A 22,153-nucleotide genomic window follows, 5' to 3' on the forward strand; every position below is an offset into this window, starting at 1 on the left:
AAAGAAGGGAGGGTGTGGAAGATACTGTGGGAAGTATTACTATGCTTCTAAATCTATATATGAAATACCTGAAATTTGTTCATCATATATAAATAAAAAATAGAAAAGAACAGAAAAATAGATAAACAATACAAACCCCCTAAATCAAGCTATTAGCAGCTTGTATAGATGCTTAGCCTTATCTGGTCATGTATTGACACATATTAACCACACACACACACACACACACACACACACACATACATTCTGATTTACCGAGAGTAGTCTTCTATGATTTTTTTTCCATTTTATTACAAGAGGACTAGGAGAGAAAATATGCAGGGTAGAATTATTCATAGGCAGTAAACCTTAGGTGGGTTCATACTTCTCTTCAATCCTCTCTCCCATAACAGAGAACTGACTTCCTTCAGAATCTACATTCTAGAAATGACAGGATTTTTCCATAGAAGACTACAACCCAATGTTGCTTACAATACAAATTTGTGAAGGTGCTATGCCTCCCAGATACCCATTATTTAAAGCAGGAATTTCAACATTGGATAATACCTAAAAGCCAAAAGAATATATTTTTTTGGTGGAATTGCTAGCAGCATGGGAGCTTAGACATTTTGGGACACATAGCCCTAAAAAAATTTCTTTCATTTCTTTTAAAATCACAATGCATCAACCACTCCATTATAGAAAATGTGTAGATACATACATACATATGTGTATGTACATATATTGAAGGGAAAATTTGTTTGGATGGGTCACTACAATAAATAATTCAAATTCATATAAATATGATGGGAAGTTTGGATTACTATTAAAGTATCTAGAGGTCTATATACATAAAGTAGCATCCATAGACAAATAAATTTTTATATAAACTTCTAAGGAAGGCAGTATTGACATAGAGCTCATGTACACTGTCTTTGATGCACATGTTAGATATTATTAGGTCCTATTGTCCCATGGTCTCCTGGTCTACCTCCCCTAGCTTAAAGTTTCCTTACCTTGCTTTCACTAAAATTAACTCACTAAAGTGAGGAAGTGGTGCAGCTGGTCTTACAGGGTTCCTGAACACACGGCTCACAAGGTCATTTATCTCTTCTACAGATAGCATCTTGATGTTAAGTCTTGCCTTGGAGAATTTTCCAAGAACCCTAGGCCCTGATCACAATGTAACCGCAACCTGACTGATTGAAAGCCCACTCTGTCATCATCAGAATTCTCTAAAGAACACATAATCACTAATCAATCAAAGGAGGGTCACAAGCACTGGGGACCAATCAATAAGTCATTCAACATGAGCTGGACACACATCTCTCAACCCCAAATTCAATCTATAAGAATCTTTACTGCAAACTCCTCTAGGAGCCCAAGAATTAAGCAATAACTGCTTGGTTCCTAGTTCCGTGGTTTGCAATAAGTACCTACATTGTTCCTCCCTCCTCAGGTCAATTATTGGTCTGCTGTGCATGGGGTAAGTAGACCCAGATTTGAAGAGTTCTACAACATTATCAAGTAATTGATTCACCTTGAAAAGTTTTCTTATTGAAAATATATTAAGGAGAAAAATGCAGCTGAGTGTATCTGAAAAGCTTATCTTCCTCCCCAGAGTGCCCTAGATAAACACAGAATCTTTTATAAACATCACTTACTTAAGCAGAGTTAATTTTAAAAGCTACATCTGTACTGGTGAAGGTAGGGCTTTCATTTATCAAACAAAATTAAAACTTTGTTTGATCAGCATTATAAAAGCAATCAAAGTCCACGGTGTTTTGAGAACCACTCAAATCCTCCTGGGTGAAAAAAAGGAATTTTACCAGACAGCTCTGTGCGTTCTCTTCATTTCTTTAACACAAATTACCAGTGGGAACTCTGATCTGTAGTGGACTTGAGAAAGCTATGTATCCACAGTGAAAATGACATCAGATGAATCCTAGCTATTTCCCCAGTTTCCTATGTCCCGCGACTGTCAATACATCCTTCATTCTCCATTGCAGCAATTCAGGAAGAGATTGTGTAAATTGTTGTCCTAGGGGACAGAACATTATTTAATAAGCAGTCATTTGGGCCTGTTCCCTGCTGGGTAGAAGGAAAGGCCTTTCACAGTGGGTGGTATTTGTTTCCTTTCAAAGTCTTCTAGCCTAGCATCTCAAGGAAAACTCAGGGGGAAAGATAATTTTCCACGTTTCCACTTTTCTTTCTGATGGTGTAGTTCTTAACTCAATGAATCAGAAATGGGCAAGCACAAATAACGTCTTCTCGGCCTTCTCAAAATGCTGACAGAAGATAAAAATGTTACCCAGTGGTGCTTAAAATTCAATGCCATTTTGAAAACAGAACTCTGAGGTCCAAAGTAGAAATGACTACACTGTAAAATAGGACTAGAAATGCTATTCAGGTACGAAGAGGACATTCAAATGCAAGTAATCCACTCCTGAGGACTCCCCTCATTAACCCAACCCTCCTCCCCACCTGTTTACACAGGGAAAGAAAGAGGTGTGTTTTTTTTTTCCTTTATATATGCTTATATTACTTTTCTTAAGCAAGAAAATGCATAAAGATGAGCTGTAAGTTGCAATGAAAGTTAGGAAAAGGGTAACACAAGGTAAATAACAGGCAAAATACACTAAGGAAAAGAAAATGAAAACATTTTCTAAATGAGTAACACATTCTCAAAACTTATAAAATGTTCTCATCCATAAAATAATAAGAATATACTGAAAGATTGTTAGTAACTATATGCTGTATACTTCAATTGTTCTAAATATTAAAAAACAAATATAAATACTAAAATTAAAACTCAAATAGGAAATTCCACAATCACAGGAAAGTGACCCTTCCTCCAGATACACACATTATCTGTGAAAAAGCTCCTTTTACTAAGTTAAATTGGTTTTTGAATTAAAGAGACCCAATTTGTGATTTTCTGTTCACAGAATCTCCACTTTTCACTTGTCCACCCTGCTTTCCAGTAGAGAAACTAAGGACTGGCAATTATTCATATGCTTTGAGGACTGTTTATAGCTACGCTTAGAGAACTGGGTCACCACATTGAGTCCACTCTTGCAGTCCCCTTCCCCACACCCGTGCTTAATGAGGATAGATAATACTATCTTAACAGACAATATAATCTGTCTTGTTCTTACCTGCGTAGCATTTATAGTACTATCTCACAGTATATTAATTCCTACTTAGGAACTCAGGGTTCTGTTTTCAAAATGGCATTAAATTTTAAGCACCACTGGGTAAAAGAAGACAGTTTTTGCAATCCTTAATATAATCTTCCAACATTTCTTCATGAGAAAGTAGTCATAATGCTATGATTAGAATTGATATTTTTAAGTGCTTACGAAGTCCACTCTCTTTAACTTGCTATAAATTCTAAATAGAAGCGTACCAACTCAATAAATAACAGTTTTATGATTTCATAACTAAAATCCTTATATACTTATATAGTTTTATTTACTCCTTACTCTAGTTAATGGCAACCATTAACTTCATGAGTAATGGCAAAAGAACCACGGAACTGATAGATACAGGGATGTCGGCTCTTTTTGATTAAAGAGTAAATTATAAGGAGGATTATTTTTAAAACTTGGTTTGTTTTCTGTAGACATTCTCTAGTAGTTTACAGTTCAGAGGCTCTATTTTCATCTAAACTTAGTCCCATTTGTTGAAATCCTGAATCACAATGATCAGATCCAAAACAAGAAAGGAAATAAGATACAAACAATTATTTTTTCAGACTATAATCTGTTGAGCTAGCATCTGAGCTCAAACAATTTGGAAGCAGCTTTCATATAATTTCATGCTCCATGAAAAATCCATTTGGAAAGCATGTGTGACATTTGCTATGAGTAGAGGATTTATACGTACATCAGTCTGTTTTTCCACTTTTTATCAACTGCTGCCTAACATATTTCTAGGAGAGACAAAAGCTGCCATCACTCTGAAACCATTAGGTGTGGTTTCACTGGGAATTCATCATTCATATTTCTATAATTTTATGTTCTGCACAAGAACCTAAAACAGTATATTTACAATGCTTAAGGAACCAGTTGGAAATTGGAAGATATACTCTTTATGTCAGAAACCTTCTGTAAAGAGCTGAATTTCTCTGTACTGCTTTTAAAGGATATCCCTGCACGACTGCATAGAAGATTTGATAAACTCTATGAGTAAGTATATCCTGGGCTTTGGTCAGGCTAACAGGCTGTTTCAATTGCTCTTTAGCTGAGACATCATTAAGTTCACAGCAAAAAAAAAAAAAAAAAAAAAAGTATGACCCAGTCATGGAGGTTACTTTACCCTTAGACAGAAGGAAAATGAGAATGTGACTGTTTTTCTTCCATTTCTCTTTAATTTCACAATTTTAAATATTTATGACCACAGGGCAGGCACTGTGGCACAGCAAGCTGCTTTGGACATGTACATTCCTGGCTGAGTACTTGATTCCAATGTTGGCTACCCTGCCTCCATCCAGCTTCCTACCGATCTGCATCCTGGGAGCAGAGATAGCCGATGACAGTGCAGATCTTTGATTCCCTCCCATCCATTTGGGAAATCTGCGTGAGTTTCAGGCTCCTGAATTTGCAAGCATTTGAGGGGTGAAAAACTGGATCAGGTGGATGGAAGATTTCTCTCTCTCCAGCTCTGCCTTTCAAATAAATAAAAGTAAAAGTAAACAATCTTTTAAAATGTGTGACTCTCTTAACTCTAGGATCGTCCTATACTATTTGTAGTGATAATGTTAGCATAAACATATAAGGATTAATAATTCATGGGTTTTAGGCATTTTTTTCGGATAGTTAAGAACAGAGCAGAAGTTCGTTTCATTGCTTAGCATGCTTTCCTAATTAAAACCTATCCAGATTGTAACTTCTATAGTTCATGAGTTATAATGTTACTTTATTCTGGGGTTCCATATAGATGTATAGAAACCACCAGATGTGTATTTTGTGGGTATTAATATGCTGCTTACCATAACAGCTAAGAGTGTGTAGCATAACTGGGTCAATAAAAATCCTTCCCAAAAATAGAAAAGTTAGTTATGACTATTAATCATGGGTCAACAGCTTCATTTTCATACGCAAACAAAATCAGTGAAATCGACTAACAAAGAAAAAAGATGTTCTACCTTCTCTAGAAATTTAAGATCTGATGCAGGGTTCAGTGTGTGGATCACAAGCATATAAAGAAACAAAAATAACAGAAATAGGGAAAACATTGGCTCTTGTACAATAATATGTGAGTATAAATTCCCTTACTCTTCATGGTGCTCTGACTCTCCTCTGTATTCTTTTGTCATCTCATACGAATACTTTATCTGTCATGAACATATGTACTGTATCCATGGTTTTGTAAATATTAGAAGGGCATGGTTTTATATAATACCAAAGGGCATAAAAGTATTTTCAATACATATGTTCATAGCTTATACAAAGATCATTTTATTTGTATTTTCTGACATCATAATGATTTTATTTTAGCCTTTAGTTTTGTAGATGAGAGTGTGGTATTTAGTTATTAGACTTTAAGAACAGGATTCGAGAGGGAAGTATTAATTAATTACACTGAGATGATTATCCTTTCCATATTATTTATCAAAGGAGGAGTTTAGAATTGTTTAAGCTTTCCTCTCCAAAATCATATGCAAAGTGCACCTGGCTCTTTGCCTGACATGTAACAGTATAATATCAATGACTGTTAGTATACTTTATTTCAATCCTTTCTTCCATATTTGTAAGGGTGAATGATTTCACTTTGCTTAGAGAAAAATGAGTGGTTTAATGGCAGTCTGAAGTCTTTGTTTCTAACTTGCCTCATTCTAAAAGTATCTGTGGAGTTGTGATGTGGCAGTTATTACTACTACTGTGGTACAGTCTAGATAGATCAGTCTTGAAAAAAGCAGAGAGAGAGGTAAAGCATTGCAATGTGGTGTTGTAAACATTGAGATGGAAAAGGGGTACTATGATTACTTTAGATCAGTCGAAGCAGAGGGAGGTTTGAGATGGGGAATATTCAAATCAGAAAGAGCACGGAACATCCAAGGAACTGTGAGTAGCCAAAGGATTTCAGGAACTAAATAGATTATGAGAAAACTACACATTAAAGATACAATTAATACACATTAATGATACACATTAAAGATTAATTAAGACTCAAAATTACCAAAACCTGTAAGTCTAGATTGGCTGTAGAAATATAATTTCCTACATGACAAAGAGGCTTAAACCACAGGTAAATTCGTGCCACCTAAATATCCATTTCTGATATAGCTCAATAAATAGATTTTCAGTGAAATAAACCTAAGGTCTTATGATTGTCATTAAAATTAGTCTCCTTATGACATTACTCTTCTTCTGTACTTATGATTGAATTAGCCTTTATTGTATTGCTTTAGAATTTACCTAATGAAAATAAACTATTTTAATAAAATATTTTAAAACTAATATTTGTATGTTCATATTAGTTCATCCATTTATAGTATTTCTTTGCCAATACAATTTTTTTCTTTTAAACTTTTATTTAATGCATATAAATTTCCAAAGTACGACTGACTTATGGATTACAATGGCTTCCCCCCCATACCGTCCCTCCCACCCACAACCCTCCCCCCTCCCACTCCCTCTCCCCTTCCATTCACATCAAGATTCACTTTTTATTATCTTAATATACAGAAGATCAGCCTAGTATACATCAAGTATGGATTTCAACAGTTTGCTCCCTCACAGAAACATAAAGTGAAAAATAATAGATGATTTTTTTTAAATGATGATGAAATCAGAGCAGACCTATTGTCATGTTTAATCCCAGTGAGAGTCAAGTTGGGAATTGATAATTTCTTTTTTTTTTTTTTTTTTTTTTTACGGAGGATCAGTTTAGTATGCATTTTTTTTTTACAACTTATTTGTAATACCCTTCCTACGAAATTATTCTTAGTATTATTTAGAAGTCAGTCTAGTTTTAAATGATGCTTGTTAGAGGCTGAAACTGCAGATTAGAAATTGAATAAGCAGAATAGGATGTTGTCATTTCTACAATGCTCTATATAAAAGAAGGTTTTATAGGCTAAGTATATTTAGGTTTGTACATAGAAAAAAATAATCTCTTAAAAAGTGTATTGATTTAGGTGTAACTAAACTTGTTGATGTTGACTTTTACTTAAAACAGCCAGGTAGAATATCATAATATGTTGTATGATTTCTCTGAATTTTTTTCCTTCATACTTGTAATATTTCTTGAAAAACATAAAGGACTCTTGACATACCTTTATGAACTGGAAAAAATACCAGGTAAGTGTATTAGCTTTCCTATTAATTTGAAAGATTGCCTTTCAGGCCATTGAACAATATTTAAGTCTTGAGAGTTTTTGAGCAGAGACAAAACAATTCTGTTTTTTATTCTCTAATTTTTATATCTTGATGGAATGTTATTAAACTTGAAATTATTTCTCTGATTGGCATTTTTCTTAATCTTATTATTTGGCTTACAGGTAATTCTAACCTTTTATTGCTCTCTGTTGTAACAAAGTTGAACAAGCAGAGCAAAACAAAGAAAATTATTGGGATTTCAAAATGACTTTTAGTTCAGTAAATGGATTTCACCTCCAGCAAATCAAAATGAAGAATGATGATTTTATGGAACATTTAAAAGACTAAGTATCCATAGAGTAAAGTTAAAATCAGCAAAATGGAGAATGGGTAATATAATTTTTGACATATCCTACAACAAAGAAGAATTGTGATGTAAAAAATGAGCTAACAAATCTAAGGCAAGAAAACTCTCTAACCAAGTTGATGACTTGAAAAGACACAAAAATGTGCCACATTACAATAAAAAACTTGTTTATTTATTAAGTTAATGATATTAGAAATTGAATTTGTTTATTGATAATGAAATATTAATTAAATAATGCAGAGAGGTACAATTAAATATAGCAATATATAAGCTGTTTTACTTTAAAAAACCATTGACTAGTGGTTGGAAGAATTGGATGATCACAACAAACTTTTTTCTTGGTTGTTCAAGTCATGAATGTATGTAATCAATGTACCAGATTCTGCATTCAAACAGCCTGCCAAGCTTTCAACTGAAAGTCTGAGAGCACTATTGAATCAGACCAACTTTATAGTTTTCCAAGTTATTTGTGAGTTAGGAGGGAACGGCAAGGAGACACAGGTAGACCACCGCTAACTCTCCAAAGAATATAAATATGTGCACATCTAGGATTTTTACTTCCTGATATGCTAGGTACAGAAGATTAGTTCATGTTCTAGAGAAATCTACAAGGAATGTGTCTGAAAAGACGACAGGCAAATACAAATTATCTATAACCCATATTTTTAAACTTTTCTTAGCTGCACAAAAGAAAAGGCAGTATCACATGTATAAGTCTTCCACAAAAATTTACAGCAAAACAATTTCTAGTCTAAAGGCAAAGCAATCATTGCTCCTTTATCTGGATACATATAAATATATTTTATTTCAGGCATTGGTATGAAATTTGAGAAAACTAAAGCAATTAGAAATAATTATTTTTTTTTTCTTTTTGTCAGGCAGAGTGGACAGTGAGAGAGAGAGAGACAGACAGAAAGAAAGGTCTTCCTTTTTCCATTGGTTCACCCACCAACAGCCACTGTGGCCAGCGCGCTGCGGCCAGCGCACCGCACTGATCCGAAGCCAGGAGCCAGTTGCTTCTCCTGGTCTCCATGTGGGTGCAGGGCCCAAGGACTTGGGCCATCCTCCACTGCACTCCTGGGCCATAGCAGAGAGCTGGATTGGAAGAGGGGCGACCGGGAGAGAAACCAGTGCCCCAACTGGGACTAGAACCCCGGGTGCTGGCACTGCAGGTGGAAGATTAGCCTATTGAGCTGCGGCGTCGGCCCAGAAATAATTATCTTTTGAAATAAATATTTTTAAAATGTTCTGAATCACTGTTTAGTACAGTGGAAATAACAAAACTAACAAGAGCCCTTTTAGTACTAAATCTGACATTTTGTAATTGTGTGAACTTAAGTAAATTACTTATACTTTATGCACAGTAAGGGCCAGCATTGTGACACGGTGGTTTAAGCTACCAGTATCCAGCATGAGCACTGGTTCAATTCTCAGCTGCTCCAATTCCAATTCAGAGCCTTGAAAATGCACCGGAGAAATCAACAGAAGATGGTCCAAGTGCTCGGGACCCTACAATCCTTGTAGGAAACCTGGATGCAGTTCCAGGCTCCTACCTTCAGCTTGACCCATCCTTGGCCAGTGCAGTCATTGGTGGAGTGAACAAATGGATGGAAGACATCTTATTCCCTCTCTTCCTCTATCTCTGTAGCTCTGCCTTTCAAGTAAATAAATATATTTTTTAAAAAATCTAACTTTTTGCATGATAAATGTATGGTATTTATTGGCAATATGTACTTATTAGATCATCATTAAATATCATAATCATAGACCTTTTAAATGATTATGTTAAGCAAAATATATAAACAAATTAAAATAATTAAAAGATAAATATCAGCAAACTTAAAACATAAATTTTCTTTTTTTTTTTTTTTTTTTTTTTTTTTTTTTTAAACTTTTATTTAATGAATATAAATTTCCAAAGTACAGCTTATGGATTACAATGGCTTCCCCCCCATAACGTCCCTCCCACCCGCAACCCTCCCCTTTCCCACTCCCTTTCCCCTTCCATTCACATCAAGATTCATTTTCGATTCTCTTTATATACAGAAGATCAGTTTAGCATCATTAAGTAAAGATTTCAACAGTTTGCTCCCACACAGAAACATAAAGTGAAAAATACTATTTGAGTACTAGTTATAGCATTAAATCTCAATGTACAGCCCACTAAGGACAAAGATCCTACATGAGGAGTAAGTACACAGTGACTCCTGTTGTTGACTTAACAAATTGACACTCTTGTTTATGGCATCAGTAATCACCCTAGGCTCTTGTCATGAGTTTCCAAGGCTATGGAAGCCCCCTGAGTTCACTGACTCTGATAATATTTAGACAAGGCCATGGTCAAAGTGGAAGTTCTCTCCTCCCTTCAGAGAAAGGTACCTCCTTCTTTGATGACCCATTCTTTCCACTGGGATCTCACTCGTGGAGATCTTTCATTTTTTTTTTCCCCAGAGTGTCTTGGCTTTCCATGCCTGAAATACTCTCATGGGCTTTTCAGCTGGATCCGCATGCCTTAAGGGCTGATTCTGAGGCCAGAGTGCTGTTTAGGACATCTGCCATTCTATGGGTCTGCTGTGTATCTCACTTCCCATGTTGGATCATTCTCTCCCTTTTTGATTCTATCAGCTAGTATTTGCAGACACTATTCTTGTTTATGTGATCCCTTTGGTTCTTAGTCCTATCATTATGATCAATTGTGCACAGAAATTGATCACTGGGACTAGTGAGATGGCATTGGTACATGCCACCTTGATGGGATTGAATTGGAATCCCCTGGTATGTTTCTAACTCTACCGTTTGAGGTAAGTCAGCTTGAGCATGACCCGAATTGCACATCTCTTCTAATGAAGAACTGGATTAAGGATTCCTCTGGGTTGCCTTTAGAAATCTCTCTTTTTTTTTAAATAATAGGTAAAATCCAACAATTTTATGTAGTACAAGCAAGTGGTATTTATCCCACGTAAGCAAGGCTGTCAGCATTTTAAAAAATCAATAAATTGGACATACTACACAAACTGCAAAAATGTTAAATGGTTACATCAACTTTTGTAAAAGATATTTGGCATAAAAAAACTGAGCAAACAAGAAACAGAAGAGAAATTCCTCATCTAGATAAAGAATATCTACCAAAACCAACTTTAATAGTGAAATTGGACAGTTTTCCCTTAAGTTGGGGAAAGGGGGAAGTGTCTTTTTCTCACCACTACTTTTCAATATTATGGTGGAATTACTAGACAGTGCAGTAACACAAAGAAAGGATACAAAATGCATACATATTGGGAAGGAAGACATAAAACTGCTAGCAAATGTCATTATTGCATGTATAGAAAATTCAAAAGTACATCATAAGTACCCCTGGAACAATGTTAGTGTAGCAAAGTGGCGAATTACATGTACAATTTAATTGTTGTTCCATGTATGGGTAAGAGCTAGGATTTGAAATTTAAAAACAAAATTAAGCATCATTTAAAATTGCATCAGGTTAAAAAGCAAATCCCAATCGGTGTCTTTTAACTGGACAGTTCAGGCCATTAACGTTCAATGTGACTAATGAAAAGTGGTAACTTTGCCCTGCCATGTGCCAAAGATAAGTTCTAATATATGCTTTGAATTCCCTGTGATCTTTTGCTGTGAGGTTTCCTTCCTTTATCTTCTTTCATACTGATGACCGTGTTTCTGTGTTTCTGTGTGTAACACATCTTTAAGCATCTGTTGCAGGGCTGGACGAGTGGCGACAAATTCTTTCAATTTCTGTTTGTTATGAAACGTCTTTATTTCACCTTCATTCACAAATGATAGCTTTGCAGGATATAATGAATACAAATCTCATATGTACAGCTTTTAGGAATATAGTGTTCTTCCCTCATTCCCAACCTCCCACCCCCACTCCCGTCTCCCTGCCATTCCATTTTTTTCATTAAAATTTGTTTTACTTGACTTTATATATAGATGACCAACTCTGTACTAAGTAGAAATTCCAATTGTTTATACCCACACAGACACACAAAGTATAAAGTACAGTTTGAAGACAAGTTTTACCATTAATTCTCATAGTACACATAAGTAAGGAGGTCCAACACAGGGAGTAAGTGCACAATGACTCCTGTTGTTGATTTAACAATTTATACTCATATTTTTGATGTCAGTGACCACCAGAGGTTCTTGACATGAGCTGCAAAGGCTACAGAAGCCTTTTGAGTCTACAAACTCCAACATTATTTAGACAGGGCCATAATCAAAGTGGAAGTCCTCTCCTCCCTCAGAGAAAAGTATATCCTTTGATGGCCTCTTTTTTCCACTGGGGTCTCACTCACAGAGATCTTTCATGCAGAAGAGTTTTTTACACAGTGTCTTAGTTTTCCATGTCTGGGCTTTCTAGCCAGATCTGAATGCCTTAGGGGCTGATTCTGAGGTCAGAGGGCTGCTTAGGGTGTTTGTCATTTTATGAGTCGGCTGTGTGGATTGCTTCCCATGTTGGAACTTTCTCTCCTTTGTTATCCTATTGTTATTATAAGACACTTGGTCTTATTTATGTGATCCCTTTGACTTTTAATCCTATCTATATGATCAATTCCACACTTAATATGACCACATAAGATGGGATTAGTACCATTCAGCTTAATGAGATTTGGAGTCCCATGGCAAAAAACAGAAATTTTCAAAAAACACTCAGCAAATAGTTTGCAGTCAAACAAAGTGGTCCAGTGGATAGTTATGTAAACAGAGACACCATGTTTTATGTGATATATCATAAATTGCTCAATCAGTATTTGCATAGGAAGAATATAATAGATATTATTTTAAAATGATTTTTTGTATACTAACTAAATCATAGTCTAATTACTGAAGGCATGTTTTTAGATTGGATAATAACTACAACAATTTGTGTATATGTTTAAAAGAATGTCAATAATGATGTAGACCAAAATAGCTTAGAAAAACATTCCTCATGATCATCATTGTTTCATAAAAACTGTTCTAAGTGAAAGGGAGTATATATTGAGCATTTAAGTTAAAGCACATATTAAATGGGAGGAATTATACGTATTCCTTATACATGATTACAATCTTGTCTATCTGAGACTGAGAACTTCAGTCTCTCTGGAAGAGCTCTGGATCCAGAAATAAGCAAAAACAAAATAAAGCAAACCTAGGGATTGGATAAGAAGACTTTCCATAGGACAATTCTAACTGTGTAGCAACAAGATACTTGCTGAGAGTATGCTAGTACAGCAATCTGAACTCTATATGACAACATGACTAGTAGGGCTGGCATTGTGGTATAGCAGGTGAAGCCTCTACCTTCGATGCAAGCATCACATTTGGGCACCCGTTCATGTCTCAGCTGCTGCATTTCTGATCTAGCTCCCTGCTAACAACATGGGAAATCAACAGAACATGGTCCAATTGCTTGGGCCCCTGCCACACATGTGGGAGACCTGAACGAAGCTCCTGGTTCCTGGCTTTGGCCTGGTCCATTGTTGGTTATTGCAGTCTTCTGGGAGATGAACCAGTGGATGGAAGATCTCTCTCTCTCTCTCTCTCTCTCTCTCTCTCTGATTCCCACCTCCCCACCCCATAACTCTTGACTTTCAAAATAAATAAATAAATCTTTTTTAAAAAATTACCAGTTAAATGATAAATGAAACAGTATTCCTCTTATAATATCAAAGACCTAGGTGAGTCATGATGGACCATTACAATATAAAGTCAAAAGATAAAGTGAAGAAGACGCCTCCATTACCTGAACAGGTTGAGCACAAACCAATAGCTACGTCTTTTTTCTTTAAAGATTTATTTATTTTGCTTGAAGGTCAGAGTTACACAACAAGAGAAGGAGAGGCAGAGAGAAAGAGAGAGAGAGAGAGAGAGAGAGAGAGAGAGAGAGAAAGGTCTTCCATCCACTGGTTCACTCCCTAATTGGCCGCAACAGCCAGAGCTGAGCCCATCCGAAGCCAGGAGCCAGGAGCCTCTTCCGGGTCTCCCACTTGGGTGCAGAGGCCCAAGGACTTGGGCCATTTTCTACTGCCCTCCCAGGCCATAGCAGAGAGCTGGATCGGAAGTAGACCAGCCGGGTCTCATACTGGCGCCCATTTGGGATTCCAGCACTGCAGGAAGCAGCTTTACCTGCTACACCACAGTGCTGGCCCTGCAATAGCTATGCCTTAATACAATATCCACTTTCCCAAATTGTCTAGGGGTCAAAATCCTGAATGAGCAGCAATTCCAAAATGTTTGCATTCTTAAAATTTTCCCAAACTCTAGAAAGCCATTTAAATTGGTATACTGGAGCTTTAATAGGAATTGAATTGCTTGGAGAGGGGCAGGTATGGTGGCATGGTGGGTGGGGCCACTTTGGAAACAAAACAAGAATCTCCCTCCTGTCAGTCTTATTCAGCCTAGTACTAGAGGTGCTAGTGAGTGTAATAGGCAATAAAAATAAATAGACTGGAAATGAATAACACTGTATCTCGTCACAGGTGACATAACTGTCTACATAGAAAATCTTAAGAAATCTTCCAAAAAGTTCCTGCAATAACTGAGTTCAACATGGCTAGAGAGGATACAAGATTAAGCATTCACAAATCAACTATATTTCTATTTCTAGATAGTAGCAAGAAATGCAGTGATCTCAAAACTAAAAATGTAGTGTCATTTATAAACAAATCAAGAAAAAATTGAGTTCCTTATAGCACTAGTATGCTAAAAAGTCCAAATTTTGAATGAAGGAAATAAAAAACACCTAAATATAAAATTGAGATGTACCATGTTTGTGAATTGGAAGACTACATTGTACAGATAATGATTCTTCCCCAAATTTTCACACAGGTTTTATAAAATTTATATCACAGCCCCTAAAACATTGTTTGTAGATATAAACAAGTTTATTCTAAAATTTATATCTAATTCATAGAATTTACAATTCATAGGATCAAGTATAGCTAAAACTACCTTGAAAAAGAAGAACAAAAGGGGCCAATGTTGTGGCACAGCAGGTTAAGTTGTAACCTGCAACCCCAGCATCACATATGAGCACTGGTTCAAGTCTCTACTGTTCCAGTTCTGACAAAGCTCCCTGATAATGTGCCCTGGAAAGCAATGGAACTCATGAGGGAGACCTTGATAGAGTTCTAGGTTCCTGGCCGCACCTTGGCTGTAAAGCAGATCTGGCTCCTCTTTTTTCTTCTGTAGATGCTTCTCCCCTCTTGTTTTCTATCATAAGCTGAAGAAGCTTGAGGTCATTGCAAACACCATGGTTCTGGACTTCCAGAACTGTAAGCCAAAAATAAACTTCTTTACTTATAAATTACCCAGTGTCGAATTTTTTGTTTCTGTTTTTGCTTGTTATAGTGATAACAAGTAGACCAGGACACAATTGAATGAAAAACATAGGTTTTTCAACAAATAGAGCAATTGAGTTGTCAATACTTTAAAAGAAGTGCTGACCTGAACCTTACATGTCAATCAAAAATTAATTCAAAATGAATCATACCAAGTGGTGGCTTAACCTATATGTGAATTCTCCCTTCCTTTTGAGACTTCCTTTATGATTCATGGATTATTTGGAATTCTTACATTGAATTTTCATGTGATTAGAGATGTTAGTATTGTCTTTTTGTTGTTGATATCTTACTTAATTCCCTTAGGAACAGATAATATCTTGCATGATTTCAATTCTGTTAAATTTTTAAAGTTTGTTTTGTTGCATATTACAGGGTTTATCTTGATGGAATAATGCTTGATAAAGTATATTTTACTGTTTTGGGGTGCAATGTCTTTATTGGTCAATTAAATATTATTGATTAGTTATACTGTTCAGATATTCTATATCCTTGGTGATTTTACATCAGTTTCTTAGAGACGGATGCTGAAAACTATCATTATCATTCTAGATGTGTTTGCTTTTCCTTTCAGCTCGATGAGGGTTTTTTTTTTTCTGGATATTTTGAAATTCTACTTCTTGGTGCATACATGTTTAGAATTATTATGTTTACCTTGTGCATTAATAATTTTGTAATTATATATCTCACTTGTATTTAATAATTCTGTTTTCTATGAAATCTATTTTATGATGTAAAGCACTTTCTGATTATTTTAAAGATTTATTTATTTATTCAAAAATCAGAGTTACACAGAGAGAGAAGATAGGCAGAGAGAGAGAAAGAGAGAGAGAGAGAGGTCTTCCATCCACTGCTTTACTCCCTAGTTGACCGCAATGACAGGAGCAGCACCCATCTGAAACCAGGAGCCAGGCACTTCTTCTGGGTCTCCCATGAGGGTGCAGGGGCACAAGGACGTGGACCATCTTCTACTGCTTTCCCAGGCCATAGCAGAGAGTGGGATCAGAAGTGGAGCAGCCAAGACTCAAACTGGCACCCATATGAAATGCTGGCATGGAGAGGGTGGCTTTATCCACTAAGCTGCAGCACTGGCCCCATGATTTTTTAAGCTAAGTAAAACCTACTTTTACTTTCAAACTACTATGTAATAAAATTAGAAATCTTTCTTTTACCAACCCGATGATAGTCCATGTTTTTATTCTCTGTGCAACCTATGCCTTTTTATTAGTAGATTTAAACCACTTATGTTTGTTTGCTATTAATATGTTAGTGCTTAAGTCTATCACACTTTCAATTATTTTATATTGGATTCCTTTGGTTCTGCTTCTTATATTTCTGCTTTCTTTCTTTCTTTCAGTGACTTAAATATTTTTAGCATCCCATCTTGATTTATTTAGTGTTAGAATGTACTTTTTTGCATAATATTCAGATCGGCTGTTCTAGATATTTTATAAAGATACAGATGGTTTAAATATAGATGATATAGATATAAATAGATGTGGGTATATATAAAAGAAAATATAAATATATAACATTTATAGTACCCTGATATCAACTTCCTGTTGCTTCCAAGGAAGATAGAAACCTTACTTTCATTTAGATTCTTTTTCCTATACATTTTTAAGTGTCATTATCTTTGGTATGAAGTAATAGTGCAACCTTCATTGTAATCATGAAATTAAAGATTAATTCAGGGGCCATCACTGCAGCCTAGCAGGTAAAGCCACCACCTGTAGTGCCAACATTACACAGGGGCGATGGTTCAAGTCCCTGCTGCTCCTCTTTTGATCCAACTCCCTGCTAATAATACTCCTAGGAAAGCAGTGGAAGATGATGCAATTACTTGGGCCTCTGCACCCATGTGGGAGACCCAGAAGAAGCTCCTGGCTCCTGGCTTCGGACTGGCCCAGCTCTGACCATTGTGGCCATTTGGTGAGTAAACCAGTAGATGGAACATCTCTCTCTTTCTTCCTCCCTCTTTCTCTGTAACTCTGTCTTTCAAATAAACAAATATATCTATTTTAAATAAGAGTACATCAGAGTTCATAGAAAAAAGAAATTAATAGATGATTGTTGTGACTCAATTTTTTTGAAATCCTTACATAGCTTTTTCATAATATGAATTTTGAATAAATTATTCTAAGTCTCTGTATGATTTTCAAAAGTCATGAGGAAAAACATAGTTCTCCATATATTCAAGTTGTTATAACAGTTCATAAGTTGATTACTCTTCTTATTCAATTTATGATTTCTTAGTTCTTAGAGCATTTGTGAACTTTTATTGTATTATGGACATGTTTGTTATTTAGGAGATGCTAGGTTTTGCTTAAACCTTTTGTTGAAGCAAGTAGTCACGCAGTTAGTGTTAGCCTTTATATTTGCTCTAGTTTTATGGGCTTTTATTCCAATGGCAGTTTAATTTTCTGGGCCTTTATAATGCTTTTTTTTAAAGATTTATTTTATTTAATTGAAAGGCAGAATTACAGAGAGAGATAGAGACAGAGAGAGAGGTCTTCCATCAGATGGTTCACTCCCCAGATGGCCACAACGGCTGGAGCTACACTGATCCGAAGCCTGGAGCCAGGAGCTTCCTCTGGGTCTCCCACATGGGTGCAGTGGCCCAGAGACTTGTGCCATCTTCCACTGCTATCCCAGGCCATAGCAGAAAGCTGGATCGGAAGAGGAGCAGCCGGGACCAGAACTGGTGCCCATATGGGATGCCGGCGCTTCAGGCCAGGGCTTTAACCCACTGCGCCACAGCACTAGCCCCTTATAATGCTTTTTTGTTCTTGTTTTTTTTTTTTTTTTCTGGGGAGCCCACTGGTTATGCTGCTGCTATCTCAGGTGTTCTGGGTGTCTTTTCCTAGAGGAGCAGTCTGGTGGGAACTCACTACTTGCTTTCTTCTGACAGTCCTGATGTCCTGGCCTATGGGGAAGAAGAGGCTTCCCACACCTTACCATCCACTGTGTCTGGGTCTCATTTTCCGGTTCCATCACCCATACAGATATCTATGAAAGGAGTGTATTATCCAAGAGCAAAATAAAGAGGCTTCGTAGTGCAGACCACCTGCACAGCTGGGACACTTGCTGATTTCTCTACCAGCTTCAGCATCCTTTGGTTGCAGAGAGAAGTTTTAAGGCTTTAAAAAAAAAGGCAGTATATCTTCTGGTTTTTTCTGGCCAAGTCTCAATCAGTTCTTCCTTCTAGGTATGTCAGTCTCACTTGGTATGGTCAGAAAGTTTTCATTTACAAATCTAGGGAAAAATGACACTCCCCCCACCACACATACACACTGGATGACTTCAGTTGCTGCATCAGGTATAAAGAAATGCTAGATTGAATGAGCTTCCTCTACCAAGTGGGAGTGCTCAAAACATTCTGCATTTTAGAATATTTTAGAGTAATCATTTTTTGTGTGTGCCTTATAGTTGTGCTTCCCAGGAAGGAGTAAGAAACAAAATGACCTGTTCTATCTCATTCTGACTAAAGTCACCAGTGAATATAGCCCTACCATATGACCCAGCCATCTCACTTCAGGGAATTTACCCAAAGGAAATGAAATCAACATATGAAAGAGTTATCTGCACCCTCATGTTTATTGCAGTTCAATTTACAGTAGCTAAGATATGTAATCAATCCAGATGTCCATCAACTGAGGACTGGATGAAGAAATTATGGTATATGTACACCATGGAATACTACACAGTGGTTAGAAGAAAAGAAATGCTGTTGTTTGCAACAAAATAGATGCAACTGGAAGCCATTATATTTAATGAAATAAACCAGTCCCAAAAAGACAAATATCATATGTTTTTCATGATTTGTGGTAATTAATAGAGTACCTAAAAAGTAATATATAGACATGAAATTGACACTTAGGGATGCAATGATTTCGAAAATCACTTGTCTCAACTATTGAGGACCATTTTTTTTTTTCATACTACTTTGAACTCTTTACTTAGTACAGGGTTAATCTTATGGGCATAAAGTTAATTGAAAACAGATCTTTGTAAAAAATAACAATGAGAATAGAAGAGAGAGGAGGAAGAAGAGTGGAAGTTTGGCAGGAGGGAATATAGTGGGATGAGTCTCTATGTTCCTAAATCTGTATATATGAAATGCATTTCTAGATTTCTAGGTAAAGTAAAAGGTTTCTAGGTAAAATAAGTAAATAAGTAAGTAAGTAACTAAATGAATAGAAATTCATCTAATGTCTGATGAAGGCTAAAACTGGAGGCAGTTCTGCATGGTATTAACTGCTTTCCCATGGAGGAACTGGAAATAGCTAGTTAGCATGATCCTCTTGAATTCATATTTCTTCTCCTAAACAGAAAAATGCTTCACATCAGCTTCCTTAGATTTGTAGAAAGTCAAGACCTTTGATGACATCACCTCCTCAACACTTCCAGTCCATTCTGCATGCCGTTCATTCAAAATAATCTATGAAAACTTAAAATCTATTTCCAGTCAACAAAAGGCTGAGAATTATTTTTTAAAGATTTATGTGCGAAAGGCTGTTCTTGAAAACATGAATTTAGTGTCTTTTACTCAAATTAGATATTACAATTAACTCTCTTTGATAATGGCAGAATACTTTTGGAATAAAAAAAGTCAAAAAGTAAAAAAATACAATCATTAGCCACTATTGCTTTTTAGTTTTTTTTTTTTTTGTAGGTATTATGTGAGGTTATTCTAACAGCCTTTAAAAATAAAAATAAAAAAATGCTACATCAACAAATAAACATGTTTTAGTTTATCTAAGAAACATGTAGTTTATATCTAAAAACTTAATATGTTAAGAAAGCTTTGCATGCTGCAGTTAACCCCCTAAAAATGGAAAAGCAGGGTAATTTTTTCTCTGTGCTGCTCTTAATTTGGTGTGGAAGAATCTTCATCACTGGTTATAATGGAAGCAAAAAGTAGAAGATATTGATTTATGGATCATCAGTTAACTTGGAAAGCTGTCCATTTGCAATGCTATCTGCTAATATGACAATCCTCAAAAGCAATCTTATTTATAAAGGACATATTTCTTTATCCACCAGGTATATAAACAGCCTAAAGCTTAACTTGACACCTGAACTTGACACAACACTCGAAAAGAGTGAAAATTGAAACTAATGACCTCATTTTTACTCTCTCTCGCAAAAGGAAAACTATCTTCTCAAACAAATGAGACAGGAAAGTGAGAAATCATGACTTGTTGCTTAATGCTTCTCAGGGGTATTATTCTGAATTCTTTAGACCTGTCTCTGTGGAAGCAATGCACAAAATCTTTTTTGAGTTTTCAATAAAATCCTCTACAGCAATTCTAATGAAGTCCCACTGAGTCTTAGTCCAAGCCAAGGTTTTGAATTTGGATTTGAAAGCAGCTGTAAAATATTTTCTTTGTCTTACCTTTTTTCTTTGCAGAAAAAGCCAATGTTGGGGCTTTTAGTACAGCAGATGGTTGCTGGAAGATATGCACATGTTATGAGTAGATCAAATTTGTTTTATTTTAAACACTGAATTTAAGGTATGTTTTTCTGTATCCTTAAAGGATTAAGAAATTCATCTTACTAAAACATGATTTCATGAAATAATTATTTTGTATGTATAAGGATAAGGTGATTGAAATCTTGGGAAACTAGAGGGAACTCTGAACTGTATAGCATAGGAGGCTGCTAATAGACTATAGCATGAAAACAGTTTGATTAGATATTAACAGGAGATCCAAGGGAAAATTGGAAACTTCGTTGTCTGGCATTAAAAGATCTACATGTTCTTATCCAGCAACAAACTTTCAAAGTGTACAGGAATGCTTGTTTTCCTCATCACAAAATAAGCTCATATGCATTTCTGTGCCTTTGTCAAAATTGCTCCCATCTGAATTTGCACTGTTTACACCTCTGAATTCCATCCATAACATAAAGAAATATGGTTTTGAGTGTGTGTATGACATATAAAAATTGAATATTTTGAATGAAAGATTTTTAGTTTTGTAATTCACAAAATTTAGTTCTGAATCCATTTTTTATTACTATGCTCCACAATGATCTACCACTGGTATGAAATTGACACTTTGAGTTGCAATGATTTTGAACAGCCCTTGTCTCTAAGTAGTCTTTTTTTAATACTGTTTTTTGAACTTTTACTTAGTATAGAGTTAATCATATTTGTATAAAATTAAATGAAAATAGATCTTATTTAAAAATAAGAATGGGAATAGGAGAGGGAGGACGAAGAAGGGATGGAGTACAGGTGGGAGGGCAGGTACGGTGGGAAGAATCACTATATTCCTAAAGTTGCATTTGTGAAATGCATGAAGTTTGTATTTCTTAAATAAAAGGTTTCTTGGGAAAAAATAAAAAAAAAAAAACAGGGGGAAAATTTAAAAAAAAATAAAGAAGCAAGAAAGAAAAAAAGCAGGAGATGTATGTGCAGATAACTGCCTGATTGATCTTACACGGAAGCTGTTTTCCAAAGGAAGTAAATTAACCACTCCCAGAGAAAGCAAGTCCAGCAGAAGCTTTATTGAATTGTAGGCCTAGTGGTCATAGTAAAGGAGGCAAAACTAAGTACTTGTGCTTGTTCTTGCCTCAGCTCCCTGTGAACTCCCATCATGGATCTTGCATATAGGAGATGACTAAATCTTGACTCCTAAAAATTTATGAGATAATTGTAACCCTTTCAAAGTATAACAGTGAAGAGGAGGACAAAATGTAGTTTCCCAGCTGTTTGAGAGCTTTGTGTTTTTTTCTGCTTTCCTGAGGGCCTAGGGTGCCAGTTGTGAGACCAATGAAAATTACAGCAAAGTTGTGATTTTAACCTGTATGCCTTCCTACTTCAGGGATGATAACTAACAGCCAGGTAAGTTTTTACTTAGTGGGAATAAAGCTACACTACATAAATGCAATGTTTTAGGAAACCATTGAGATTTAACTGTATAATACATTAGTTCAGCTCTGACCTACAATGACAGGCACTTTAATATATCATTTGCTAATTGAAAAGTTGGTTAGGATTCCTCCCTTTTGTTCTACAAAAAAGTTAAGAATTTGTTCTCTGTCAACATGGGAAGCAAGATAAACAGCAGACCCATAGAATGGCAGATGTCCTAAACAGCGCTCTGGCCTCAGAATCAGCCCTTAAGGCATGCAGA

Source organism: Oryctolagus cuniculus, chromosome 4, assembly GCF_051225735.1.
Source record: "Oryctolagus cuniculus isolate XC-2025 breed Fujian yellow rabbit chromosome 4, ASM5122573v1, whole genome shotgun sequence".
Lineage (NCBI taxonomy): Eukaryota > Metazoa > Chordata > Mammalia > Lagomorpha > Leporidae > Oryctolagus > Oryctolagus cuniculus.